The following is a 19,119-nucleotide window of genomic DNA, read 5'->3' on the forward strand; positions in this document are numbered from 1 at the left end:
GTTAAACCACGACAGTCCTTTTTGGCGCCCAATGTGGGGCACGATGGGTTGAGATAACGACAAATCTGACTGGAATGTGTTAGAACAAATTTGTTATAAACATACATTATATTAGTTCAATAGTTGCTGGTCACAATGTTGATGGATTTGCTCGCAAAGTTGGTGCGCTTACTTATTCTTAAAGGTGTGTTATGTAACACCTTACTTGCAGTATATGCTCCCTGTTGTGCTGTTTATCACCCGTGGGAACTGGGCCAGAGTTATCATGTTTTTGTACTTTGTAACACTGGCTTATGATACGATAGAATTGCTGGTCGTGAAACTAATCTGGTATTTGTAGTCAGCATTGCCGTCATCTCTGTACTTCGGGAGCCGTCTATCAGAAACTATTAATAATTACACCTTGTACCTTTTCTCATCGGAGAGCCAAGCCACGGGGGAGGCACATTTCTTCCTCTTCCCCTTCTCCTCCAGGCAAATTACAGTAGCTCTTGAGAATTTTGAATATCCTTGGGATGTTCAAACCAGCATGTTCCTATTGTTATGTCTCCTGAATGTGTTCCAGGCCTTGTTTAAGGTTAAACAACTGTTTAAGAATACCTTTCGGAAATCTGCCCCGAGGCTGGATAGTCATGGGTGGCATGGCGTGTGGGAGAATATGGGCAGGTATCTAGAGAACTTCTCACCTCCAATGGTTTGGAACTTCACTCCCGAACAACTACAGGACCCTGATAAAGTGATAGACTATCTGAAAGGAAAATGCTGTGGCGATTCCAAAGAGGCACAACTTATGGCACTGTGCTGGGCCCTGGCTAGTATCTACCAAACACTGCTCGATACTGTGCAGCACCCTCAGGGGGAAGGGAGGGAAAACAGACCGACAGACACTGCGGCTACTCCAGCCCCTGCGACAGGCGCTGCGGCTACTCCAGCCCCTGCGACAGGCGCTGCGGCTACTCCAGCCCCTGCGACAGGCGCTGCGGCTACTCCGACCCCTGCGACAGGCGCTGCGGCTACTCCGACCCCAGCAACAGGCAAGGCGGCTACTCCAGCCCCCACGACAGGCGCTGCGGCTACTCCGACCCCTGCGACAGGCGCTGCGGCTACTCCAACCCCAGCAACAGGCGCTGCGGCTACTCCGACCCCCGCGACAGGCGCTGCGGCTACTCCGACCCCCGCGACAGGCGCTGCGGCTACTCCGACCCCCGCGACAGGCGCTGCGGCTACTCCGACCCCCGCGACAGGCAAGGCGGCTACTCCAGCCCCCACGACAGGCGCTGCGGCTACTCCGACCCCTGCGACAGGCGCTGCGGCTACTCCGACCCCTGCGACAGGCGCTGCGGCTACTCCAGCCCCCGCGACAGGCGCTGCGGCTACTCCGACCCCCGCGACAGGCGCTGCGGCTACTCCGACCCCCGCGACAGGCGCTGCGGCTACTCCGACCCCCGCGACAGGCGCTGCGGCTACTCCGACCCCCGCGACAGGCGCTGCGGCTACTGCAACCCCAGCAACAGGCAAGGCGGCTACTCCGACCCCCGCGACAGGCGCTGCGGCTACTCCGACCCCCGCGACAGGCGCTGCGGCTACTGCAACCCCAGCAACAGGCAAGGCGGCTACTCCAGCCCCCGCGACAGGCGCTGCGGCTACTCCGACCCCGCGACAGGCGCTGCAGCTACTCCAGCCCCCGCGACAGGCGCTGCGGCTACTCCGACCCCCGCGACAGGCGCTGCGGCTGAACCAGAGAACCAACCTGTGCCAGTACCAGTCGCCCCTATACAGAAGAAGAAATATACAAAAAAATCAGCTCGTGTAGCGAAGGATGAAGATGAACCAGGGCCATCACGAGAACAGGAGGAAGAGGCAGAACCAGAAGTAATCACCCGATCTCTGTCCCTGAGTGAGCTGCGGGATATGCGAAAAGATTTCAGCCGTCGTCCAGGTGAACACATTATCACCTGGCTGCTCCGATGCTGGGCCAATGGGGCTAGTAGCCTGGAATTAGAGGGTAGGGAAGCCAAGCAGCTGGGATCACTTGCTAGGGAAGGTGGCATTGATAAGGCGATTGGAAAAGGGACACAAGCCCTCAGCCTCTGGAGGCGACTCCTGTCAAGTGTGAAGGAAAGGTATCCCTTCAAGGAAGATGTTATATGTCAAGCAGGCAAGTGGACTACCATGGAAGGAGGTATTCAGTACCTGAGGGAATTAGCCGTGCTAGAGATGATTTATTATGACCCGGACAACGCACAATTACCCAGAGATCCAGATGAAGTTCAATGCACACGACCCATGTGGCGGAAGTTTGTACGGAGCGCACCATCATCGTATGCCAACCCATTGGCAGTACTGACTTGGAAAGACGAAGAGGCACCGACAGCGGATGAAATGGCTCGCCAACTCCGGCAATATGAAGAAAATCTCTCTTCATCCCTACGAGCCTGTGTCTCGGCTGTGGAAAAACTGTCCGAAAAGTCCGAAGAACTGATCAAACTGATCAAAACCTCCTACTCCCCACCTGTACAGACCAATATCTCAGCTATTAGGAGTGAGCATTCCTCTGATCAAGAGAGAGAATATAGAAGGTATACACCACGGGGTACCCTGTGGTTTTACCTGCGTGACCACGGAGAGGACATGAGGAAGTGGGACAGAAAACCTACCTTGGTCCTAGATGCACGGGTACGTGAATTGCAAGGAAAAACAACCAGAAAAGGGGATTCTTCCAGGAAAGATGCCGCTCCGGTTTCCAGACAAAGTAGAAGGGCTTCTGACCCTCTTGAAGGGACCTCTAAGTCATTTTTACAAGAAGTGAGTAACAAATACTCTGACCAGGACTAGAGGGGTCCTGCCTCCAGCCAGGTGGAGGAAAGGGACAACCGGGTTTATTGGACTGTGTGGATCCGATGGCCTGGCACATCACACCCACAGGAGTATAAGGCTCTAGTGGATACCGGTGCACAGTGTACTCTAATGCCATCAAGTTATGAAGGGGCAGAACCCATCTGTATCTCTGGTGTGACAGGGGGATCTCAACAGCTAACTCTATTGGAGGCTGAAATAAGCCTAACTGGGAATGAGTGGCAGAAACACCCCATTGTGACTGGCCCAGAGGCCCCGTGCATCCTTGGCATAGACTATCTCAGGAGAGGGTATTTTAAAGACCCAAAGGGGTACCGGTGGGCTTTTGGTATAGCTGCCTTGGAGACAGAGGGAATTGAACAGTTGTCCACCTTACCTGGTCTCTCTGAGGACCCTTCTGTTGTGGGGTTGCTGAGGGTTGAAGAACAACAGGTGCCGATCGCTACCACAACGGTGCACCGGTGGCAATATCGCACCAACCGAGACTCCCTGATTCCCATCCATATGCTGATTCATCGACTGGAGAGCCAAGGGGTGATCAGCAGGACTCGCTCACCCTTTAACAGCCCCATATGGCCAGTGCGAAAGTCTAATGGAGAATGGAGACTAACAGTAGACCATCGTGGCCTGATCGAAGTCACACCACCGCTGAGTGCTGCTGTGCCAGACATGCTAGAACTTCAATATGAACTGGAGTCAAAAGCAGCCAAGTGGTACGCCACAACTGATATTGCCAATGCATTTTTCTCAATCCCTTTGGCAGCAGAGTGCCGGCCACAGTGTGCTTTCACTTGGAGGGGCGTCCAGTACACCTGGAATCGGCTGCCCCAGGGGTGGAAACACAGCCCCACCATTTGCCATGGACTGATCCAGAATGCACTGGAAAAAGGTGGAGCTCCAGAACACCTGCAGTACATTGATGACATCATCGTACGGGGCAACACAGCAGAAGAAGTTTTTGAGAAAGGGAAGAAAATAATCCAAATCCTTCTGAAAGCCGGTTTTGCCATAAAACAAAGTAAGGTGAAGGGACCCGCACAGGAGATTCAGTTTTTAGGAATAAAATGGCAAGATGGACATTGTCATATCCCCATGGATGTGATCAACAAAATAGCAGCTATGTCTCCACCGACTAGTAAACAGGAAACGCAAGCTTTCTTAGGTGTTGTAGATTTTTGGAGAATGCGTATTCCAAATTACAGTCTGATTGTAAGCCCTCTCTATCAAGTGACCTGGAAGAAGAATGATTTTAAATGGGGCCCTGAGCAACAACAAGCCTTTGAACAGATCAAACGGGAGATAGTTCATGCAGTAGCCCTTGGGCCAGTCCGGGCAGGACCAGATGTTAAAAATGTGCTCTATACCGCAGCCGGGGAGAATGGCCCTACCTGGAGTCTCTGGCAGAAAGCACCAGGGGAGACCCGAGGTCGACCTCTAGGGTTTTGGAGTTGGGGATATCGAGGATCTGAGGCCCGCTATACTCCAACTGAAAAGGAGATATTAGCAGCATATGAAGGAGTTCGAGCTGCTTCAGAAGTGGTTGGTACTGAAACACAGCTCCTATTAGCACCCCGACTGCCGGTGCTGGGCTGGATGTTCAAAGGGAAGGTCCCTTCTACACATCATGCAACTGATGCTACATGGAGTAAGTGGGTCGCACTGATCACACAACGAAGTCGAATAGGAAATCCCAGTCATCCAGGAATTTTGGAAGTGATCACAGACTGGCCAGAAGGCAAAGATTTTGGAATATCACCAGAGGAGGAGGTAACGCGTGCTGAAGAGGCCCCACTGTATAATAAACTGCCAGAAAATGAGAGGCAATATGCCCTGTTCACTGATGGGTCCTGTCGCATTGTGGGAAAGCATTGGAGGTGGAAGGCGGCTGTATGGAGTCCTATACGACAAGTTGCAGAAACTGCAGAAGGAGAAGGTGAATTGAGTCAGTTTGTGGAGGTGAAAGCCATCCAGCTGGCTTTAGACATTGCTGAACGAGAAAAATGGCCAATACTTTATCTCTATACTGACTCATGGATGGTGGCAAATGCTCTGTGGGGTGGTTGCAGCAATGGAAGCAGAGTAACTGGCAACGCAGAGGTAAACCCATCTGGGCTGCCCCATTGTGGCAAGATATTGCTGCCCGGCTAGAGAACCTGGTTGTGAAAGTACGTCACGTAGATGCCCACGTACCCAAGAGCCGGGCCACTGAAGAACATCAAAACAATCAACAGGTAGACAAGGCTGCTAGGATTGAAGTAGCTCAGGTGGATCTGGACTGGCAGCATAAGGGTGAATTATTTTTAGCTCGGTGGGCCCATGACACCTCAGGCTGTCAGGGAAGAGACGCAACATATAGATGGGCTCGTGATCGAGGGGTGGATTTGACCATGGACACTATCGCACAGGTTATCCATGAATGTGAAACATGCGCTGCAATTAAGCAAGCCAAGCGGTTAAAGCCTCTTTGGTATGGGGGACGATGGCTGAAATATAAATATGGGGAGGCCTGGCAGATTGACTACATCACACTCCCACAAACCCGCCAAGGCAAGTGCCATGGGCTTACAATGGTGGAAGCCACCACCGGCTGGCTGGAAACATATCCCGTGCCCCATGCCACCGCCCGGAACACTATCCTGGGCCTTGAGAAGCAAATCTTATGGCAACACGGTACCCCAGAAAGGATTGAGTCAGACAACGGGACTCATTTCCGGAACAATCTCATAGACACCTGGGCCAAAGAGCACGGCACTGAGTGGGTGTATCACATCCCCTATCATGCACCAGCCTCGGGGAAAATGGAGTGATACAATGGGTTATTAAAGACTACCTTGAGAGCAATGGGTGGTGGGACCTTCAAACATTGGGATACACATCTAGCAAAGGCCACCTGGTTAGTCAACACTAGAGGATCTGCCAATCGGGCTGGCCCTGCCCAGTCAGAACTTTTACGTACTGTAGAAGGGGATAAGGTCCCTGTAGTGCACATAAAAAATATGCTAGGGAAGACAGTCTGGGTTACTCCTGCCTCAGGCAAAGGCAAACCCATTCGTGGGATTGCTTTTGCTCAAGGACCTGGATACACTTGGTGGGTGATGCGGAAGGACGGGGAAGTCCGATGTGTGCCTCAAGGGGATTTGATTTTAGGTGAGAACAGCCAGTGAATTAAATTGTATTATGTTAATTGCTGTATAACCCTGCCACTGTATGTTATCATTACTATAGTTGTTATATGCTATATCAACAGTATTACAGTAAGAATTATCTAAATTATAGATAATATCTAATAAAGAATGAACTTTGATAAAACCAAGTGAAGTGCAGTAGTGATGGAACCAGGACTGACAGCAGCATGCAACAATCCAACACTACACACCATCCTCCTGCTGCGCCCAATGTCATCTGCCCACTGCACTGCACCAAAGCCGGATCCTGCTCTGCCGACTGAGTGGACTTCACACCATCCCTCCTGCCCAGACAGACTGTTATGATAGATGGAGCCCAAAGTCATGGACTGAATGAACTCAACGAACATTTTAAATGGACATTTTAAAGGCTTATCCATTAAGGGAATGATATCTGTGTGTATACGTATTAAAAGGCAGCAAAAGTGGTGGTGACTAATTGAAAATGCATTGGAAAGTGTGGGACCTGGACATGATGTAGATGGTATAGAATAAGGGGTGGATACTGTCCTGGTTTCGGCTAGGACAGAGTTAATTTTCTTCCTAGTAGCTGGTATAGTGCTGTGTTTTGGATTTAGTAGGAAAATAACGTTGATAACACACTGGTGTTTTAGTTGTTGCTCAGTAGTGTTTATACTAAGTCAAGGATTGTTCAGCTTCTCGTGCCCAGCCAGCAAGAAGGCTGGAGGGGCACAAGAAGCTGGGAGGGGACACCGCCAGGACAGCTGACCCAAACTGGCCAAAGGGATATTCCATACCATATGACATCATGCCCAGTATATAAACTGGGGGAGCTGGCTGGGAGGGGGGATCGCGGCTCGGGAACTAACTGGGCATCGGTCAACGAGTGGTGAGCAATTGCATTGTGCACCACTTGCTTTGTATAGTTTAATTCTTTTAGTATTACTATTGTCATATTATTATTATCATTATCATTGTTTTTCATTCCTTTCTGTCCTATTCAACTGTCTTTACCTCAACTGACGAGGTTTTTTTTCCTGATTCTCTCCCCCATCCCAGGGGTGGGGGGGGCAGTGAGCGAGCGGCTGCGTGGTGCTTAGCTGCCGGCTGGGGTTAAACCACGACAGAAAGGTTATGAACAAACGTTCACAAACTAAATGTTCACAGTAGCCAAAATTGCGAGAAGAGGACGGATACCTGTGTACTGCTTAATGATCACGAAGCATTTGACGGGCCGTTTTACCCTGAAGAACTTCAAAAGGTGAACCCTGACAAGAACAGACTCTACAAAAGTGACACCATTGCTACAACAAGGAAAGGAAGAAAGAAACAGCTTGCTGGTGAAGTGATGTGGCTGGCCACAGAAATTTAACAGTTGCGTGGAAGCCTCCCAAGTCCAGGCTTGACAGTGGAGCAGGGGAGAAAAGAATCATAGAATGGTTTGGGTTGGAAGGGACCTTTAAATGTCATCTGGTCCAACCCCCCTGCAATAAGCAGGGACATCTTCAACTACATCAGGTTGCTTAGAGCCCCGTCCAGCCTGGCCTTGAATGTTTCCAGGGATGGGGCATCCACAACCTCTCTGGGCAACCTGTGCCAGCGTTTCACCACCCTCATTGCAAAAAATTTCTTCCTTATATCTAGTCTGAATCTGCCCTCTTGTAGTTTAAAACCATTGCCCCTTGTCCTGTCACTACAAGCCTTGGTAAAAAGTTGTCTCGATCTTTCTAAGCCCTCTTGAAGTACTGGAAGGCTGCTATAAGGTCTCCCCAGAGCCTTCTCTTCTCCAGGCTGAACAACCCCAACTCTCTCAGCCTTTCCTCATAGCAGAGGTGTTCCATCCCTCAGATCATGTTTGTGGCCTCCTCTGGACCCGCTCCAACAGCTCCATGTCCTTCCTGTGCTGGGGACCCCAGAGCTGGACGCAGTCCTGCAGGTGGGGTCTCAGCAGAGTGGAGCAGAGGGGCAGAATCCCCTCCCTCGACCTGCTGGCCACGCTGCTTTGGATGCAGCCCAGGACAGGGTTGGCTTTCTGGGCTGCGAGCGCACATTGCCGGCTCATGTCCAGCTTTCCATCCCCCAGTACCCCCAAGTCCTTCTCGGCAGGGCTGCTCTCAATCCCTTCATCCCCAGCCTGTATTGATACCGGGGGTTGCCCTGAGCCAGGTGCAGGACCTTGCACTTGGCCTTGTTGAACCTCATGAGGTTCATATGGGCCCACCTCTAGAGCTCCTCCAGGTCCCGCTGGATCCCATCCTGTCCCTCGAGCGTGTCAACCGCACCACTCAGCTTGGGGTCATCTGCAAACTTGCTGAGGCTGCACTCAATCCCACTGTCTATGTCATTGATGAAGGTATTAAACAGTACTGGTCCCAGTACGGACCCCTGAGGGACACCACTCGGCACTGATCTCCCTCCGGACATTGAGCTGTTGACCACTACTCTCTGGATGCGACCATCGAGCCAAATCCTCATCCACCAAACAGTCCATCCATCAAATGCACATCTCTCCAATTTGGAGAGAAGGATGCTGGGGGGCCGTGCCAAAGGCCTTACAGAAGTCCCGACACATGACATCCGTAGCTCTTCCCTTGTCCACTGAAGTAGTCACTCCATCATAGAAGGCCACTAGGTTGGTCAGGCAGGACGTGCCCTTGGTGAAGCCATGCTGGCTGTCTCGAATCACCTCCCTGTCCTCCATGTGCCTTAGCATGGCTTCTGGGAGGATCTGTGCCATGAGCTTCCCAGGCACAGAGGTGAGGCCGACAGGTCGGCAGATCCCAGGGGCCTCCTCTCCACCCTTTTGCAAAAGGGGTGCAATGTTTCCCTTCTTCCAGTCACCGGGGACTTCACCTGACTGCCCGGACTTGTCAAGCGGCTTGGCAACTACATCAGCCAGTTCCCTCAAGGCTCTGGGATGCTTCTCGTCAGGTCCCATAGACTGGTGCATGCTCAGGTTCCTCAGGTGCTCACGAACCGCATCTTCTCTTCCAGTGGGAAGGACTTTGCTCCCCCAGTCCCCGTCTTGCGGTCCATCCACTCGAGAGGTGTGGGAAGAGAGGCTGCCAGTGAAGACTGAGGCAAAAAAGTTGTGGAGTACCTCAGCCTTCTCCTCGTTCGTTGTTAACCAGTTTGCCGGTCGTGTTCATCGGGGAGGGTACCCCAGACCCTTGGCATGCCTCTCGCTGCATGCCCGGGCCCCTGGCTGTGCCTTTTTGTGATCCCCAGACCCCTGAGTGCGGCTTTGGGTGCCCCCCAGTACAGTCTGCATGCACCCCACGAGCGCCCAGCTCCTTCACCATCTCCTGCCAGCACTCAGAAAGCCTCGGTTCCCCTCCGAGGGCACTGCCGTGCCGTTCGTGCCCCTCTGGCAGCACTTGGAGCCCCTCCATTGCCCCAGAAGCAGATAGACTGAGTGGGAACACGCAGATCCCCCCAGGAGGCCTCTGGAAAACTGCTCTTTCCGGGCGGGCTATGACCAAGGGCCTCAGGCTCGACGTCTGCGAGAAGGACAGAGCCAGGGGATTGAACGTGCTCAAGGTCCTGGCTTTGACCCGGCTGCAAAGGAGTTAGAGGGAGCACCGAAAACATGACAGAGTCACTTGGAGGAAAGTGTTTGCCAGGATCCCCGTCTTGTCCACGTCTCGGAGCAGGTCTTCAAAGAACCGCAGGACCACTCTCTTTCCTCGGCACACCAGCACGCCGAGGTTCTTGAAGACAAAGTCCAAGTCCTTGCCTTTGCTCAAGGCCCACGCCATGACTTTCACGGTTGCATCGACGCACGTCAAGACCCTTTTCTCAGGGATGCGGAGGCGGAAGGCGGCCTCGGCACAGATCAGCTCCGCAACTTCTAACTCCTCTGCGAAGAAACTGCCCGACAAGGGGAAGGGGGCTGCACTTGGCATTTTGGGGGGCTGCCCCTGGCATTTTGGGGGGCTGCCCCCATCCGCCCACTGCCCTCTCCACACGGAGACCCAAAGAGTTGCGGACAACCAACACCAAACCTCGCCTGAGCAGGCACAGACACGGGGCCAGAGAAACAAGATGAGGAGACTTGAAGGGTGAAAAAAGTCAAGTTGAAAATAAAGAAAGAACCTCAAAGATAATTAAAGTTTCAGGAGTCCTTGCTCCAAAGTCGCACAAGCGGGGAACCTCTAGATGCAGGGGACCACGGGCCTTGGGAAAAGGTTATTTGACCTTGTTTTGAGATGGGTACAAAGAGTAGCCTGAGTGGAGAGCAAGAAGAGAAATTGCAAGCAAATATTTTTAATGCTGGATTTCAGCACGGATACAAAGGAGCACGGCAGATTGGAAAAAAAATTTTTTGGGGAATTGCGGTTGGAGCCAAGTAGGCTTTGAAGAATGGACGCCTGGGTCATGCTTACAGGTCACCAGGTGTCGTCTAAGAAGGCAGCGAGATGAATTGAAAAGTAAGCATTGGGGTTTTGCTGGAGAGGTTTTCATGGTTTTCCAATTGTTTTGCATTGTCTTCACCAATCCTTAAACATTACTCCGTCTCATAAGCAAAACCACATCATACCTGCTGGGTAAAGCTCAACGGATGTGGTTGGAATTGACCTCTGCAGCCTTTCTAGAGGAAAGTTAAGGTACTTGCACAATAGCAGTCATCCACCTAAGTTTGGTAACTATGTAAAGTAGTCACAAACCCCAGGCTATTAAATAACTGCTCGTAATGATTTTTTATGAAGACAGCATTGCCAAAGCACCACCCTTTTTCTGTCTGTCTGAAGCAATGCAGGAGGAAGCACCATCCTTAGCTCTAACACCACCCTCCCCCCTGAGGAGCAAAGCCCTTTGCGACAAAGCAGCCCAACACACGGCCTCTAGGATGAATTCTCCTCCTTTTCTACCCGGTCGTCACAAGCTTCCTGAGCAAGATCAGGTCTTTCCCTCCCCTTTTGCTCCAGCCCGGTGTCTCTGCTGTGGTCCACAGTGGTAAGAAGAGTCGTGCCTGCGCTGGGCTCTGTTGCAGTGGTGCCTGGATGTGGAAATACCGCGGCACTGGGAGGTGGGGACGTATGGCCCTTTGAGTGCGACACAGAGCCCGCGGTCCTTTCCCTCTACCTGAGGGAGGGGAGTCTGTGTACGGGGACCACTGGTGTATTCCCTCTCCCCTTGTGGTTCATGGCCTCTCCTAATCAGGGTTAACATCTGCTCCCTTCCAGGGCCTGCATCTCCGCAGACGTATACAGCAGGAGAGAGAGAAAAAATAGTGTATCTGCGGGTCATTTTTAAAGAGGACCTATTTACATCTCTTTGTGCACTCCTTTATCTCGTTCTTTCTCTATATGTTCCATATTGGAAGGTGGGGGCGGGGCACCCATCACATCTTGCCTCCTGGAGCAGTGGTACCTGCACTACCTGGAGGGGAGAAGAGTCCCACCGCAGTAGGTGGGGACAGCCCTGAGCCGTCCCCTCCCTGTCGCGGCTGGCACCTCCTCACTGCGCCTTTGGTGTCCAGGCTGCTGCTTCCCTGGAGCCACCTCTGCTGAAGGCTGCCAGAGGCTGCCGTTGCGTCGTGTTACTCTTCCGTCATTTCCACTCTGCCCTGTTGTGCTCTGGGGCAAACGGCCTTGAACGTTGTCAATGCTACTGCTGGGTCTCCTTGTGCACAGTTGCCGCCACTGCAAGCAGGGAGAGACGATGGGCACTGGTGTGTCAGAGCTAGCCCCGAAGAGCACGTCTGCAGTCAAAAGGGATCTGTTCAGTGCATTGCCTTAGGCTTAGGCTCTTCTGTCGAAGCTGGGATTAAGAAGAGGCCCAAGGAAGGAATGGCACCCTCAAGGGGCCTGATGCTTTTCTTGGGTTCCCCATGGGCTCGAGGGGGTGAGCGCCGAGTGCTCGGTCAGAGGCTGAAGTCTGGATTTGGGGCCCCCTTGTCAGTGTCCGGTGGAGACAAGAGGACGGGGATGGGCTGGGAGCTGGGCCTTAGGAAATGAAAGACGGTCCCAGGTGGAGTCACCCGAGGGTAAAGCGTTAAATCTTATAGGCACGCACGCACGCAAGGGCTCTTCCCTCCCGGGAGATGCCGTGGGGACGCAGCGGGGGACACGGGGAAGGGAGACTGCAGAGGGAGTCACGGTGTGGTCTGGATCATGCTGCACGTACTCCCTGAGCGCCTTCAACAGCCACAGCACCCAGTACAGAAGTCCTGCCCTTCGGCAGATCAACAACTACCCCTCAAGTTGGTGTCCTCAGAAACCTCTCTAAGAGTGGGTTCCTCCCCGTTATCCAGATGGTTCATAAAGATGGTAAACAGTATTGGCTCCACTATCAACCCTCAAAAGATGGCACCTTTGCCAGTTGAGCTTTTGTACGACCATTGACCACCCTTTGAGCCTGGCACCCCACTCCCCGTTTCCCACTCAGGGTCAGGGAGCGGTGAGGAATGCCTGCTCCCTCCGGGACTGGGAGATGAGCGCGATGACAGGGCCAGCAGAGCCAGTGGCCTCACCGTTCAGGGCCCAGCCCACAAGGACCAAGTAGGGCAAGCAGGGCAGACCTGGAGGTGGTAGTCAGGCTCACCCAAGGGTGCAGAACTTCAGACAAGTCCACTGATCGGAAGCGGGAGCAAGGTCAACAGAGCTGCACGCCAGGGCTCCTCCTGGCCGCTCACCCGCAAGGGGTCCATGGGTGGCTGAGATGCAAAAGCGATTCCTGGAGAGGCGGCTGTTCTCAGCTCCGGCGCTGGCAGAACCCTTTCTTCTACAGGCCTCCCTGGCTGCTTTCGCTCTCCAGATCAGGGTAGACAAAGAATTTTCACAAACTTTCAGGAGTGTTTTCTACCAGTTTAATAATTGTTCGTCGGAGTGTCACTATCGGGCGGTCTTGCCCTGCAAGGGGGATCCTGGACTTCATTTACATTTGGCGGAAGAGGAGACGCCCAGGGAGAATCCCCTGCAGGTCTGGTTCCACGTTCACCAGTGACTGGGAGAGAAAGAGCAAGATCCAATGTTAGTTCCACAGCAGACCTAGCCCAAGAAGTCCGTGGACAACTGTCAACTGTGACCGGACGCTGTAAAGATCTGGAGAGACTGAAGCCCGCCAGAGGAAACAAAGGATGAAAGGGACACACGCAAAGGAAGAAAGAAGCTTGTCCACGTTTGACCGTCAGGCAACTAGCTTCCTAAAGCTCGCGACGGAAATTCCAGAGGCTGCGCACAACAAATAAACCCACGCTAAACCCACCAATGGCATCTGCTTGCACTTCAGACCCCCAAGACCTCTTGGCCTTCAAGTGCCCCGTTTTCCTAGGAAGTTCAAAAGAGGGCTTCTGCGGAGCACAAGGCTTTCCGCCAGCTTCTGCATTCCTCCTGACCAAAACACAGGATCGTCTCTCTTGGAACAGGCAAAGCTTCTCTATCCAAGCCAGGCCAAGGAAATCTCCCGGCACAGCACAGATCCATCCTTCCCGGGTGGAGACGGACAGAATTCGTCCTGCCAGAACACGTTCTTTCTACACCCGCCGTATTCAGACAAAGCCTCAACAGCACATCAGCGATATTGCACCTCGGGACGCCAGAGGAACAATTGTCATGAAATAGGTTCAGGTCTTCTCTGGAGAACCGGCTACGTGGTTTGGGTTTCCACCTCAGAGGACCTGCTTTAGGCTCTGCAGGATAAGCAAGCCACTTCTTTCCTCTCGTTCCACCCGGCCAGGAGTTACACAGAAAAGACCTCCGCTACTTCAGCAGCACCGGCAAAACCCCACCGTGATCCCTAACCCACCTGAGCACTGAAGAATCCGGTCCGGAGCTGCTTACCTGCGCCCGAGGGGTTTCCGCTCTGTCCCCTCGTCTGGCTCAGACTCTTTGCCTTGTGACTGAAGAGCCTGCGCTGCTGCTCCTGAGGGCTCTTAGCACTGGCTTCTGCTGGCGTCTCGTTAGCCCTGTGAAAAATGCAGGAGCATGCAAGAACGACTGTTGCTCCTCTTGGCAGAAAGTCGTTCAAGTGGGTCTATGCTAAGCTGGAGGAGAACAGCCGCAGAAACGAAGCTCCTCTTTTCCACCATGCATGCAGGAGGAGGAGATGGCTACAGAAGCCTGTTAAAAGGAAACTAACTAAAAGATCCTCCAGACAGGCCTGATGAGTTTTGTTACTTCAGGGTCAGTAAAGAGGAACGAAAACAGGCCTCCGTAATGGGAGAGCCCGAGGTGGACCCTTCTGAGAAGTCCGCTGTCTTGAAGGTGCACCCATCAGGCTGACCGGATCCAAGAAAGGGATGTGGGATGGAAAAGCCACGAGGAAAAGGGTCATATTGTCTTAGGTGGGGGAAAAAAGAAAACGTTTGGACTTACTTTTGGAAATCCCCTGTGGGGCATCTCCTGATTTCCCGGTCCACCAAGTAACGCTTTTTGGAGCTTTCTACTTCTGCCTGCGCACGTGCCAGCTGCAGCGTGTTCTCCTCCTGCATGCTCCGTGCTGTCTCCAGCTCCGATTCCAGAGCCCTCATTCTCTGCTCCAGCCATTTTCTCCAAGAGGCGTCAGTGGTGTTGGTCTCTTCTCTTCTGGCTGGAGTGGCTGCCTGTGTCTAAAGCAGATGACGCAACTTCAAGAAACAGGAAGAAAAAGACAATGCCCACCCCTCTCCCAAAACTGCTCTTTCTGCCATTTTTATGTGAAAGCCGGTATTAAACGGCCGACAACGCTGTACGGACGAGGATGAGGAAAAGGCTGCCTGGAATTCATGCACACAGGTCCCACGACACACCCAGAAGCACTTTGACGCAGCCTTTTGCATCTCCCCAGCTTCCCTCCAGGAAAGCCAAACCCGCAGCACTAACAAAGAGAGCCAGATGCCCAAGAGAGAACGCCTGAAAGCCATGACCGCGACCACAGACGAAGGCAACGCCGACTACAGATACAAAGGGTCCATAAACTGACCTGCAGAAGGCGACTGAGATACTCCTTCTCCCTCGATTCTTCTTGCGCTCGCCGCTCACGCTGGTTCCCGTAAGGCGCTGTTGTGGTATGACCCACCGCAGGAGTCGCCAAGCGATGTGGCAGGAGAGCCACCAGCCCTCGCAGCTCCTGATTTGCAGCTTGGAGCTGCAGAGAGTTTTCGAACTCCAGCTCCAGCTGTGCGGAGAGTTCGCGCTCCTGTACGCAGGGGAAAAAAACAATCTGCCTTAGGCAGAGGGGCCTGACATCTCCGTGAAACTCCATCGAATGTATGGATCGAGATCGTAGCTGTAATCCCGACTTTGTCTTTCAAGCCAGGGAAAAGACGCTTGGACTTCGCAAAGCAAGCATGCCTTTCAAGCCCTGGCCAAAAAGACTGCTCCAGCTTCCATCCCGCCCTCCTTGCCAAGAGGGCACCGTGGCAAAGGCACTCGGCTCCTTCTCCAGCATCGTGCGGCGTCCATGCCTGCGAAGATGCTCTGTTGCGTTCCATCGCATTCACTGCGTTTCACTTCGCTTCCCTCGCACTCCTGTTCTGCCCCGTTCCTTCTCAGACGCACAGCCCTGTGCTAATGCCTGGGGCGGCCAGTGTGGGGGGAAGAGACAAGAGGTTCACGGCCTTCCTTAGAGGGAGGGCGAAGCCTGCCTTACGAGACAAAGGCAAACAAAAGGTTCCTTTCCTTCCTCAGAAACACCACTACCAGGCAGCTAGACCCCACCTTTGTGCAGAGACCGAGGGAAGAAAAACCTTGCAAAGAAAGCAGCCAAGCCCGAGACATTTGGGAGCCCGTGGCTTGCGGTGTCACAGCATGGCCACAACTGTTGGACGGTGTCGGAACAGAAGCGAGACTCGAAAGAGCAGAGCTGCTCCCTTCTTCCCCACCCAGATGCTTTGCCCCTCAGCCTCGAAAGGAGCTCCCTGAAGAGCCGGCTGAGTTTTTCAAGGCGAGGGGGGAGGAGGCAGGGAGGAGAAAGGAGCTAAAAGCACCCTCTGGTCTGGAAAAGGATCGTTACTGATGCTGTAGCTCGTCACGTCCTCAGACAAACCTCTCCTCTATTTGTTCCCAGAACATTGTCTGCTCTTGTGCTCTTTGAAGGAAAAGAACAGCCTCGTATATGCATTTACAGAGTTTGTCTACCTTGGCCTTAGCCTTGTCCAAGTCCTCTTGCAAGCGGGAGTTCTCTTGCTTCAGGTAATCGCATTGGCGCGTAGCAGCTTTCAGTGAAGCTTCTGATATCCACTGCTTTTTGAAAGCATCAGCGAGCTCTCCTTGCAGCTGTCCCACTGTTCTCTAGGGAAACAATGTCACAGGAGGACGAAGAAAAAGGTAAGAAGCCAAAATCTGCAGTTGTACTTCCAGTTACGAGTTAATTTACCAAGATCAGTTTTCTAAGTGCATCGCAAAGGGAAGAAATCTCATCCACTGGAAGAAGACGGCATCTGCACGGCTGCCGATCTCCAGCCGTCCTTGGCAAGTGACGACGACTGAAGAAACATCATCTCTTAATGAAGATTTCTGTTTCCCAGCACCTTCTTCTGGGAAGATGCTGAGACTCTGCCTCTGTGGGGTTTTGCTTGTTTCCTAAGATAATGCTAAAATCTCATCGGACGCCAATGCGAGAGCTGTAGTGGGACTGCAGCCCTTTCTCCAGTGATCAGAGGCAAGGCTTCCTAGAGCCAACTCCGTCTGTCCCCCCTGACGCTATTCTTCTGCTGCACCAACGAAAACCAACGCACGCCTAAGCATTTCTGTACACACGTGTGTCTATAAGCATGCCTCAAGGCTTGCCAGAACCTCCCGCAATTCCAACAAAACCAGGACAAAACAGAACCAGCGCGAGGGATGGACTCCGGCGCACGTACCTTCTACCTGCCGACTTTGAGAAGCGCCAGACAGCCTTGGGAACCGCTCTCCTTTACGTCGTTCTTGGTCAGGGCTCACCTCCCCTCTTTTTCTACTTTGTCAGCCTCGCATGTCAAGGCGTCACTCACCATTCGTTCTTGGGCGGTCTTCTTCTGCACGTCTCCCAGCTGCTGACGGAGTGAAAGGTTTTCACGCTGGAGCTGGGCCAGTTGTTGCTGCAGCCCTTCTGCCTTCTTGACGGCATCTTTTCTCCCTTGACCGTTCTTAAGGTGTAGAGCATGCCACTCCTCTGCCTGCCTCCGGGCCTGACGTAATTCTCTTTCTGTCTTGTCTAAAGCCGTGGTCTTTTCCAAGAGGGCTTTTTTCAGTTGGTCCACTTCCTTTTCCAGCCTGCTAGCTTTTCTTTCGGCTTTGCTCAGCTCCTGAGACAAGCTCTTGTTGGTTTCTCGCATCTCAATGATGTCCTCATCGACCTTTTCTTGCACTCGAAGCCATTGCTCATATGCTCTCAGACACGCTTGCATACCGACACTTTCTGATGGCTGACGACTTCCAGGGCTCCGGCGGGAAGGGGATGAATCCGACCCTGCCGTCGGTATTTGGGCTCCGACGTCTTTTGCCTGTTCAAAGTTCAAGAACGCCAGTTGACAGAACTTAGGAAATCAGCTCAAAACAGGAGACAGCGGCAGCTTTTCATGGAACCAGAAGAGGACTGTCGCTAACTTGACGTCAGATCATAAAAGAGTTTTCAACAGCTCTGCATTAGACATTATTCCTGGAAAAGTCTTATTTTGCCTTAGCGTGCAATACCACCCTAAAAGGAGGCGTCTAATTTAAACCCTTTGTCTTTACCTACCTCCCCCCCAGAGCTTTTGCTCTCCTTGATGGCTTCTCCTACACGCAGCTCATCCCGGCCCTCCTCCCGGAGCTCATCGCCACCGCTGCTCCCGGAGGACACGGGACCCTCCCGCGCCCTCCTGCTCCGTGGGAACCACCAGATCCTCTTCATGGCCCGGCGGGAATGGGCACTGCACCGCCTCGCCTCGCCTCTCCCTGGGGCGCGGGGGCAGGCAGGACTTGGCGGGCGCTGCCGGGTGCCGGCTGCCAACGGAGGAGCCGAGCCCCGAGGAGCGGCCGGGCACGGGCAGCTGCCGACGGGCTGAGCCACCACCGGCAGCACCAGCACCGGCAGCACCAGCACCACCAGCACCAGCAACCACTAGCACCAGCACCACCAGCAACCAGTAGCACCAGCGCCACCAGCACAGCACCAGCAGCACCACCAGCTACTGAGTGTGCAGGGCCTGTGCCAGTGCCCCAGGTCTAGTGAACGCGTGCGCTGACATCATGAACGGCTCTGTGACATCATAAGGTGCTGGGCGGGGCCGGAGGCAGAGGCCGGTGGGGCGGGGCGGCCTGCGTGCGCAGAACCCCTCTGCGCGCACACAGGCCACGTGGCCAAGGGAAACAGCCCCTGGCGCACTGTGTCCGGCGGCACAGGGTTGCCCAAGGCCACCTCTGCAAGGCTCCCACCTCCCTGCACGCTCTGCGCACCCACCGTCCTCCTCTCCTCTCCCAGCACCTCCGCAGCGCTCGCCTGCGTGGCAGACGGATGGGCTCGGCAGAGCGGGCTCTCGCCAGCAAGGCTCCCTGGAAGCACAAGAGACGGTGCCTGGACACCCCCGTGCGCCTTGTTGTGCTTCCTGGGCCCTCGGTGTGAGTTTTGGGGCACCCTGCCCCTCTCTGCATCCCTGGAGCCCTGGGTGTCGCCTTGAGGGCACCCCAAGCCCCCCCGGTGTCCATTTCAGAACACCCCTACCCCTTGGTTTGCTTCCTGGTGTGCCCAGTCCCCCTGAGCGTGCCTTTCGGTGCACCCTGGGTGTGCCTGTTGGGTCTCCCCACTCCCCTCAGTGTGCCTTTCAGGGGGCACGGCATCTCTCGATGTGATTTTCTGTGTGTCACAGACTCCCAGATGTGCCTTTTGGCTGCTCCCCACACCCCACAGTGTGCATGTCAGCATTGCCTGAGCTTCACATTGTGCGTTTTAGCACATCCTCAGAGCCCTCGCTGTGCCTTTGGCTACCCCAGCCCCTGGGTGTGCCTTTCGGGGCACCCCAAACAGCTTGATGTATAATTCGGGGTGTCCCGTTCTCACAGCGTGTGTGTTTCAGGGCATCGCCAGACCCCTAGATGTGCCTTTCTGGTGACTCTGGAGCCACCCGTTTGCCTTTCCAGACACCCCAATAAGCTCGTCCCCAAGGCATGGCTTTCTGCAAGCAGGAGGGCAGGCCCAGCCACAAGTACTGAGGAAAACCTGCTCAAGGCCACAA

The sequence above is a fragment of the Gymnogyps californianus genome, chromosome 21, assembly GCF_018139145.2.
Source record: "Gymnogyps californianus isolate 813 chromosome 21, ASM1813914v2, whole genome shotgun sequence".
Lineage (NCBI taxonomy): Eukaryota > Metazoa > Chordata > Aves > Accipitriformes > Cathartidae > Gymnogyps > Gymnogyps californianus.